The following is an 11,339-nucleotide window of genomic DNA, read 5'->3' as shown; positions in this document are numbered from 1 at the left end:
CTAGCCCAGGATTCCAGTGCCAGGAAGGCAAATCCCAACAACTTATGGCTGCAAAATCCAGCAGGGATTGAGTCAGTGGAAGAAACTCCTGGAGCCCCAAGAAATTCCTCTTAAAGAATCCACACACAGACTCACCTATTCAGACTCACTCCCTCCGAGCTTCAACACCAAAGTAGAGCGTAAAAGGCACCAGTGGCATACAGGGAGAAACTATAGTATCTGGCATCAAGGCAAGCAGAGCCATTGTCCATTTTCTAAACCCTTGTCCTACAGAGTTGGTAAGCTCATGCCATATCTGTGACTCCATCAACCTGGCTAATAGTGTTTGACTTGCCTTGAAGATCTCCAAAGACTCTGACCCACCCAATTTATGGGCTCACCCAAGGTGCTTTACCATTTGTATGGCTGGTCTTTGCTCATGCTTTACAAATTCCTAAATCCTCTCAAACAAGCAACAGATAGTTTCAATGAACCCCAGGCCCAACACTAGCAGCAGCCAGCCTAGATTCACAACTTGGATCCACCTGGGAATCTGCATGGCCAGGACAAGCAGCAGCCATCTCAGATTGCTTGACAGCTTGGGCAGGGTGGCCCCACGCAAAACACAGGTTGGGGCTGACCTTGGTCTGCACCACCAGGGAGACCCCAGGGCCAGCACAGCCAGAGGACAGCTACAGACCACATCAGAACACCACCATCCTGCCACTGGATAGCTGAAGCAGCCTCTCACATTAATGCTAGCTGGTCCACTGATACAAATGGGTTTCTAACATACGTAGCAGGGGTAGCCTGTAATATAAGGGGCCCACCCTTTATAAGATAATTCCATTTGAGGGGGGGCTGTCTCCCCTCATATAGCAATGGTAAAAGTAAGCACATAGAAATGTTCAATGTCACCATTATAAGAAACAGCTAAAATAAACACAGTGACAGTAGTAAAGTCTGGGGAGATGAGGAGAATATGATTCCCTCACACATTGCTGGTGAGAATGTATAGCCACTCTTGGAAAATAGCTTGGGACAAAAAATCTGTACACAATTGTTCACAGTGGTGTTATCTGTCACAGCCCCTAGCTGAAAACAACTAAAGTATCCCTTAGTAAGTGACTAATTCATTTAACTGTGGTACATCTATTTATACCAGGGAATACTACTTGGCAACAAAAAGGGACAAACTATTGATATGTGCAACAATTTGGGTGAATTTCAAAGGCATTATCCTAAGTGAAAAAGCCAATCTCAAATTGTTACCTATTGTGTGATTCCATTTTTATAATTTTCTTTACATGGCAAAATTATAGATATGGAAGACAGATTAGTGATTGTCAGGGATTAGGGTTAGTGTAGGAGCGGTAGGTGTGATTATAAATGGTGGTAGATGGGAGATGTTCATGATGATAATATAGTTCTATGTCTTGAATGCAGTGTGGGTTACAGGACTCTACACATGTAATAAAGTTACATTGTTATACATTCAGAAGTGATGAGCTTCCCTAACCACCACCACTGCCAGACATAAAAAAAAATAATTAAACAACTGCTCATGGAAGAAAATAGCTCTGGGAAAGTTCCAGAGAACAGTTTAGAAGCTGCAGTAATCCAGTAAAGCATAAAAACCATGGATAGCCACATGGACAAGTGTATAAAGAATTTTACCTGTAACAGCCCCATCCCCCAGACTCGCATAACTCACTTAATACTGAGAATGATCCCTTTAGTTGCAACTTCTCCCTGTGGGGAAAAGGAGAGTAAGAGGACCCCAGTAGTTCTTGCCATTGCAGCAGACCCCCGAGCTTTTGCCACTGAGGAACCCCTTAGTCTTTGTGATGATGATGAAGATCCCCCCAAACCATGCTGCTGTGCTGCACTGTTGTAGACCGCTCTGCCTGGTTTTAGGAATTGTACCTGTACCCCTTATGGTTAAGGGCGAGGGACAACCTCTGGAATGCGAGCCACAGGGGACAAAGCTTGTCTCTGGTAGCAAATCCTGCCTCAGTTTCCTCTCCCTGCCCCCAAAGCTTGGTCAGAAGTCAATGATGGGTAAGACCCCTCACAGCGGGAGGCAACCTAAGCCAGACTCCATCACTTGGGAGGTCTTCATGGAAGGACTTGAGGGGCTGCAACAAAGAGCAATGGACGCTCGTCCCCCAGTTTTGACATAGCCAGAGTCTCCCCATGTTCTCTGGGAGAAGTGCTTCCTGGCTCTAATCCCCTTAATCCTGAATACCTGTTGGGAAGAGGTGCAGCTCCTTGCCTTGCTAGAGCGTGTTCTGGGGAAAAATCTGGCATCACAAAGATTTCCTGATAAACCTGTGAAATCTGCTCTGCTAAGAGTACTTTCATTCATATGTTAAGGGTTTGAGCAGGAAACCCTAAAACTCTGTTTCTGACAGACTCTGACTCATAGTAAGCCCTCAGATTTCTTTGAAATGTTACTTACTGTTTGATTCTTGCCGCCTTGTATTCCTGTGTATTACAACCCCAAAAAGGCTATGGATGGGGTTTGAGGCCTTTTTCTCCTCTGAGAAACTGGCCACTGCTGGCCTTTGTCTTCCCTGAGAAACTGGCCACCAGCCCACGGCCTTTTTTCAGCAGGGAAAATGGCCACCCCTCCTCCCCAAGCAGATCACATCATGTCTCGGCCACATTCACTTTCATCCGTAGCACACAGGGGGGACTCGTGAGAGAAGTTGCCCCCACACTGCACCTTCCCTGGCTAAAGCAGTCTCTGCACCTACTGCCCCTGCCCAGATGAAGCCGCCATAGAAACCCTCTTGCCAGGGCCAGAGCCACTGCACACACTCCCTAGTGCTGGTAGCACTGTGCTTCCTCTATAATCAGTGTGACCACATACATCCTCCAGAGCCAGTACTCCCATGGACCCTAAGCTCTGGTGTCTCCTTATATTCCTGAAACTGGTGCTGGCCTATGATGGCTGTATGATGGCCTATGATCCAGCAAGCACCTCACGCCTACTGCAGAAAATGGTCTTTCCCCCACGAAACCCAGCCTGTGGTGAAGCCTGGAAGAGGAGACTGTGCCTTTGTTCCAGCTCAAAGCTACAAGAAACACACACACACAACAACAACATCAAAGAAATATGGCATTACCAAAGGAACCCAATGAATTTCCAGAACCAGCTCCAAAGTAATGCAGATCTACAAATTACCCGATAAAATTCAAAATAAGTATTTTAAAGAAGGTCAGTGAGTTTGAGAACAATAAACAATACAATCAGTAAAGCAATACATGAACAAAACGAGGAATTCAATAAAGAAATAGAAATTATAAAAAAAGAACCAAACAAAAATTCTGGAACAGGAGATTACAATGAATGAAATGAAAAACGCAACAGAGAGCTTCATCAGTAGACTCGGTCAAGCAGAAGAGTTATACATGAATATTGCATTAGTGTCAAATTCCTGGTTTAGATATAGTATTATAAATGCATAAAATATTAAAATGGGTAAAAGGTACATGGGAACTTTTTGTATACCTTTGCAGTTTCTTATGAATCTATAATTATTTCAAAATAAGAACTTAAAAAAAGAAAGAGGTTGAAATATATTCAAATGACAAACTGATTAAGAATCTTAAAAGTATCCAAGCAAGAAGAAAATGGCAAGAAATATTCCAAGTAGTGAAAACCAGAGGGCTGCAACCAAGGCTACTTTACTCAGCAAGGCTCTCAATCAAGATAGAAAACCAAATAAAAAGCTTCCAAGACAAAAGAAGTGGAAAAGAATACACCTCCACCAAACCAGCTCTGCAAGAAATACTAAAAGGATTGCTTTAAGGAAAGTAAGGAAAAGAGAGAGACAAAGGAAATAACCTTATTTTGATAAGGTTATTTTTGATAGATACTTATTCATTGTCATTTTTATACCTGTGTTTCTCTTTGTCTCTCTCTTTTCCTTAAAGGGGATGGACTCACATGAACAAGTATAAAGGCCACATGGACAATAACTAAGGGTGGAGGGTGGAAATGGGAGGGAGGTGGGGAGCATGGGGCGGGGAGCGGGCAGGGTTGGGAATATAAGACAGAAAGCTGTAATTGAACAAGAATTAAATAAAAAAATATTAAAAAATAAAAAAATAACCTTAAATGTAAATGGATTAAATGCTCTGATCAAAAGACATAGAATAGCTGAATGGATAAGAAAGAATGACCCACACATATGCTGCCTACAAGAGACACACCTCAGGGCAAGAGACTTACACAGAGTGAAAGTAAAAGGCTGAAAACAAATATTCCAAGCAAATAGAAAGGGAAAAAAAGGCTGGGGTAGCAACACTCATATCAGACAAAATAAACTTCAAAAGGGGGGCCACAAAAAAGACCCAGAAGGTCACTTTACAATACTCAAGGAAAGAATCTACCAAGAAGACATAAACATTGTAAATATATAAGCACACAACCTAGGAGCACCCAAATACATAAAGAAAATCTTGGAGGACTTCAAGAAAGATATTGATAGCAACACAATTGTAGTAGGGGATTTCAACATCCCACTGTTGAAAATGGATAGATCTTCCAAACAAAATATCAATGAAGGTATTGTGGCATTAAACAATGTCCTGGGTCCTAGATGAAGTGGACTTAACTGATATATATAGAGCCCTTTATCCCAAAGAAGCTAAATACACATTCTTTTCAAATGCACATGGAACATTTTCAAAGATAGACCACATGATAGGACACAAAACAAGCCTCAACAAACTCAAGAAAATTGAAATCATATCAAGCATTTTCTCTGAACACAAGGGACTGAAACTGGAAACCAACCTCAAGTAAAAAAATTAAAAACTCTCAAACTCATGGAGATTGAATAGCATGCTATTAAATAATCAATGGGTTAAGAATTAGATCAAGGAAGAAATCAAACAGTTTCTGGAAACAAATGAAAATGAACTCATGACAACCTAAAACTTATGGGACACAGCAAAGGCAGTCCTGAGAGGGAAGTTCATAGCAATACAGACCTACCTAAAAAAGATAGAAACATATCAAACAAACAACCTAACTCTACGCCTACAAGAACTCAAGGAACAACAACATAGACAGCCCAGAGCAAGCAGAAGGAAGAAAATAACCAAGATCAGAGCAGAATTAAATGACATAGAACTAAAACACAATTCTAAGGATCGATGAATCCAGGAGCTGGTTTTTTAAAAAGATAAACAAAATAGACAAGCCTTTAAGCAGGCTCATCAAGAAAAGAAGAGAGAGGACCCAAATAAACACAATCAGAAATGGAGGAGAGATTACAACTGACATTAGAGAAATACAAAGGATTGTAAGAAATTACTATGAAAAACTATATGCCAAGAAATTTGAAAGCCTAGGTGAAATGGACAAATTTCTAGAAAAATATAATCTTCCAAAACTCAGTGAAGAAGCAGAAAGCCTGAATAGACCAATAATAGCAAATGAAATTGAAGCAGTAATCAAAAATCTCCCAAAGCATAAAAGCCCTGGACCAGATGGTTTCACAGGAGAATTCTACAAAGCATTCAAGGAGGGGCTAACCCCTATTCTTCACAGGCTATTCCAAAAAATCCAAAATGATAGAAGACTTCCAAACTCTTTTTATGAAGCCAGCACCATCCTAATTCCAACACCAGATAAAGATACTACAAAGAAAGAACACTTCAGGCCAATATTGTTGATGAACTTAGACACAAAAATCCTCAACAAACTATTGGCAAATTCCATCCAAAAATACATTAAAAAGATCATACAGCATGACCAAGTGAGATTCATCCCAGGGATGCAAGGATGGTTCAATATTCGCAAATCAGTAAATGTAATACATCACATAAACAAAAGCAAAGACAAAAACTACATGATCATATCAATAGATGTGGTAAAAGCTTTTGATAAGCTACAACACCCATTTATGATAAAGGCACTCAGCAAAGTGGGAATAGATCCCTCTATTTCTCAATATAATAAAGGCCATATATGAGAGACCTACAACCAACATCATACTCAATGAGGAAAAACTAAAATCTTTTCCACTAAGATCAGGGACAAGACAAGGTTGTCCACTTTGACCACTTCTATTCAATATAGTATTGAAAGTATTAGCCACAGCAATCAGACAAAAAAAGAAATAAAAGGCATTCAAATCAGAAAGGAGGAAACAAAACTGTCACTGTTTGCAGATGACATGATAGTGTAAATGGAAAATCCTAGACTCTTCTCCAAAACTGCTCAACTTAATAAATGAATTTGGCAAAACAGAGGAATACAAAGTCAATATCCAGAAATCAAAGGCATTTTTGTGTTCCAACAATGAAACAGCAATCAAGAAAAAAATCTCATCCAGCAAAAAGAAAAATAAAATACCTAGGAATAAACCTAACCAAGGAGGTAAAAGACCTATATGCAGGAAACTACACAACACTGAAAAAAGAAATCAAGCAAGACACAAACAAATGGAGACATATACCATGATCATGTATTAGAAGAATTAACATCATCAAAATGTCCATACTACCCAAAGCAATTTATAGATTCAATGCAATACCTATTTAAAGTACCAATGACATACTTCACAGACATAGAACAAACACTTCAAAAATTTATATGGAGCCATAAACGACCCTGAATAGCTGCAGCAATTTTGAGAAAGAAGAACAAAGTAGGAGGGATCACAACAACTGATACCAAACTGTATCACAAGGCCACTGTAAACAAAACAGCCTGGTACTGGCCTGAAAACAGGCACATAGACCAATGGAACAGAGCAGAGAGCCCAAAAATAAACCCAAGTCTCTATGGGCAATTAATACTTGACAAAAGGGGCAGCAACATAAAATGGACTAATAATAGCCTCTTCAACAAATGGTGTTGGGAGAACTGGGCAGCTAGGTTCAAAAAAAAAATGAAACTCAAGCACCAACTTACACCATACACCAAAATAAATTCAAGGTGGATAAAAGACTTAAATATAAGCCGTGACACCATTAAAGTCCTAGAGGATAACATTGGCAGGAAAATATCAGATATTTCACGCAGCAACATTTTTACTAATATGTCCCTAGAGCAAGGGACATAAAGGAGAGAATAAACAAATGGCATTTCATCAAAATTAAAAGCTTCTGCATGGCTAAAGAAAATAGTATTAAAATTAAAAGAGAACCAACTGTATGGGAAAACATATTTGCCCATGATACCTCAGACAAGGGTTTAATCTCCAAAATATACAAAGAACTTACTTGACTCCACTCTAAGAAGAAAAGCAAACCAATTAAAAAGTGGGCAAAGGACTTGACCAGACATTTCTCCAAAGAGAACACACAGAAGATCCAGAGACACGTGAAAAGATGCTCAATATCACTAGCTATCAGAGAGATGCAAATTAAAACCACAATGAGATACCACTTTACAGCAGTAAGAGTGGCCATCATAAACAAAGCAACAAGTGTTGGAGAGGATGTGGAGAAAAGGGTACCCTAATCCATTGTTGGTGGAATGCAGATTGGTACAACCACTATGGAAAACAGTATGGAATTTTCTCAGAAAACTAAAAATGGACCTGCCTTTTGACCCAGCAATTCCACTGCTGGGATTGTATCCTAAGAACCCTAAAACACCAATCCAAAAGAACCTATGCACCCCAATGTTCATAGCAGCACAATTTACAATAGCCAAGAGTTGGAAGCAACCTAGATGCCCATTGGTAAATGACTGGATCAAAAAACTATGGTACATATACACAATGGAATTCTTTGCAGCAGAAAGAAAGAAGGAGCTCCTACCCTTTGCAACATTATGGATGGAAATGGAAAACATTATGCTGAGTGAAATAAACCAGGCACTGAAATATAAGTACCATATGATCTCACCTTCAACAGGAAGCGAAACAACAAAACAAATAAGCAACAAAATACATCCAAAGACACTGAAATAGAGAACAGGCTGACAGGGACCAGAGGGGAGAGGGAAGGGAATTTCAGGGGGGAAAGGGGAAAGATTTACAGGAACTAGTATAAAGGACACATGGACAACAACTAAGGGAGGTGGAAATGGGAGGGAGGTGAGGAACACTTGGGGGGAGGGGCTGGGATGGGAGTAAAAGACAGAAAACTGTACTTGAACAACAATTAAATAAAAAAAGAATCTTAAAAGTAAAAGAAATATATTGAAGGAATAAAGTATGGGGCAAAGTGGGTTGACAGTTGTTAGTATGGAAAATAATGTAAGAATAAATAAGTAATAATATAAGAATAAGCCATGTTTTATGTACTCAAAACTGTTAAGCTATTTTTCACTAACCCTGCATTTTTTTCATGTAAAACAAAAGTAGTCTTCAGAAGAAAAATGAGAAAAAGTTATAATAAAGCACAATGAAAACATGGGATGATTTTCAGGAAATGATAGACTACAATGAAGCAGTATCAATTTAAACATTTCTTTCTGAATGGTACAATATTTCTGCAGTGAGCAATATTTGCATAGTCCTAATAATAACTGGACTGAGATAGTAATCTTCTGGCAACAGATAACAGCCAGAAGATTCTCGGCAAGATTCCCAACATCACACTGAAGGTAGAAAAACAAAATAAATCAACATGAAGATCTGAAAATTTGGTAAGGACTGACCAAACCTGCAAAATAGCAGGATCCAGCCTAATTCACAGATTGATAACAAAACCATGTATGTTATAGAGGTGAAAATACCTCAACAACAATGGACAGGACTACAATCTAATAGCCCAAAAGGGTATGCTATAGTTTTCTACTGAAACATAAAATTTCTCTCTATAGTCAAAACAAATGGTTAATTTCCACAACAGACATGCTAATAGACCATTAATGCATATGCATGAATTAGCGTATGGTTTTAACTCCTGAGTACTATTTAAGTTAGGGGGCTATACAATATAAAATACACATATTTTATGAAGTGTGTATTTCTGCTTTATGACTTTTATTTTTATTGTTGATGTTATCAAACTAAAAGATCATGAATCATATTTTGATTCATGTCTGCTATTGTGTCACCTGTTTATTGATAAAACTTCAGATCCTGTTACCTTAACTGAAGAATGGGACTAGAGTTGTCAGAGAGGCACTGTTACCAAGATTGTGACTAAGAATGAATGTAGTGGCAAAGGAACTATGTGCTCACGTGAGAGGATATTTTTCAGTTTCATAATACCAATTATAATAGGCCCCTCAGTACTTGACTTCTTGTTTGAATATTTAGTGATCAGACTTTTCATGTTCACATTCTTTTCTTTCTCCTTTTTGGAAAGTGGGAAAAATTACCCAGACTTCTGCAGATAGAGTTAGCCACGTGAATAGTTTTGGCCAAGGAGATGTAGGCAGAAACAAGTCACTTCCAGGCTAGATCCTTTATTTGCTGGCATAAGACATTCTAGGAGCTCTCTTTTCTCATTGTAACAATTGTAGAACACATAGGTTAATATAGTGGTGTCTGGAATGCTAAACTAATTCATGGAGGACAGCTACCTAGAATTTCACCTGATAGATGTCTATAGTTCTAAGCCACTGGGATTTTGTGTTATTTGTTAGAACAGTATAATGTAACTTATGCATATTGATAGTTGAATGAGTTATGTATTGAGAAGCCATATAACTTATCGTCCAAACCTGAACAATTTTGAGAGTAAACAGGTACACTATTAATATTCACAATAGAATGACATTTATAAACTGGGACTGTCCTGAGCAAACCAGGATGTATGGCCACCTTAAGTTTGTGGTAAGTAAATGTAAAAGTATTCAGAACATCTGACCACCAGACAGCTCTTCAATAATATTTCATAGTGGCATATTGGAATGGAGTTGAAACCACAGCTGACTGTACAAGTTTTAGATCATAAGTCATTATAGTCAAATTAACTTTGAGTTTGATCTCATATTCTATGAAATCAATGAGAAGTTTTAATTTGATATTTTCAGGTTTTATCTCCAAGATGATTTTAAACATTCAGAGTTCTTATATAAAGTTAAATTGTTGAGGCTCTGTGGGCCATCAGTCATCAGTTCACAGTGATTACTGCTGAAATGCCCATTTTCCTGAAGCTGGCATGGCCCCTTCACTTCTGGAAGTTCTACTGATTCCATTCTCGTTTTGGAGCATGGGAAGATGTGGTGAGGCTGGAAACTCTAAGTCTAAAAATCCAGCCTCTAAATAAACTGTGCATCCACTTCCTCTGAAGTTTTTCCCCTGCTTGGGGCACTGCTTAATAAACAGTTTTTTTGTTCTGTTTTTCTGATCATTGGACCCAAGGTTGTCTGTTTTATCCCCATTATGGTGAGGCCTTCCAGGGTTGCTGTTGTGCAAGCAAGGTCCACTTTCTGCCCTGCCAATAACTTCATCTCTTCAGTAAGGTGAGGAACACATGACTTGGCTATCTGCTAAAACAGATTACAGGAAAAAAAAAGCTGAAGAATAAAAAGACAGACGAGTATCTTAGAGATATATTTCATCTTCCAGCCATTTAATTAGAAACTGAAGGAAGCTAAGAAATCAAAAAGTCCTCCTGCCTATAACAATGTAGCTATAGCCTATTACTGAAACCCAAAATTCTCTATAATTAGTAAAATATCATTATTTAATTCGGTCATAAGAATTCTAGATTTTAAGAGTTGTCTAAATAAAAACACACTTGGGGGAAATCAAACTGATCCTATCTATGATGCATCTTGGTGTGAATTTCTTTTTCACATCATATGATCTTTCCAGAGTTGTTCTAGCTGAGTACTGGGTTGAACAGGACGCATGTAAAGAAGCAAAGAAAATGTGGGGTCATAGGACAATGCAGATGGGGAGTGTGTGGATGTGACTATGAGGGTACCTACACAGCTCAGGGAGGAACACGAGAGCACTGTTAACTGAGGTTAGCACACAAGAGGAAAGCTGCAATATACGCTGCTCATGTTTCACACTAAATTACAGCTAGTCCTGGCAGCAGGGAGGAGTGGAAGCTGTGCGATCCATTTGTGCTTTTGGGATTGCCTTTATCACCTAGCCATGATCTTCAAATTAGGCAACAGTGACCACTTTTTCAGAGTGTTTGGTGTGAACAGCCTCTGTAAATATCTCTTTTAAAAGGCACAGATTTCAAATCATGTTCTTTTTTTTAAAAAAAATTATTGATTATACTATTACAGCTGTCTCATTCCCCTCCCCTTTATTCCCCTGTGCCCTCCACACCTGATCCCACCCACATTCCCCCCCCCCACTTTAGTTCATGTTTATGGGTCATACATATATGGCTTCTTTGGGTTCTACATTTCCTGTACTATTCTTACCCTCCCCATCTATTTTCTACCTACCATTTATGCTACTTATTCTCTT

This window comes from Sturnira hondurensis, unplaced genomic scaffold, assembly GCF_014824575.4.
Source record: "Sturnira hondurensis isolate 20B ecotype Veracruz unplaced genomic scaffold, ASM1482457v3 Scaffold0024805, whole genome shotgun sequence".
In the NCBI taxonomy this organism is placed as follows: Eukaryota; Metazoa; Chordata; class Mammalia; order Chiroptera; family Phyllostomidae; genus Sturnira; species Sturnira hondurensis.
This window is presented reverse-complemented; position numbering follows the sequence as displayed.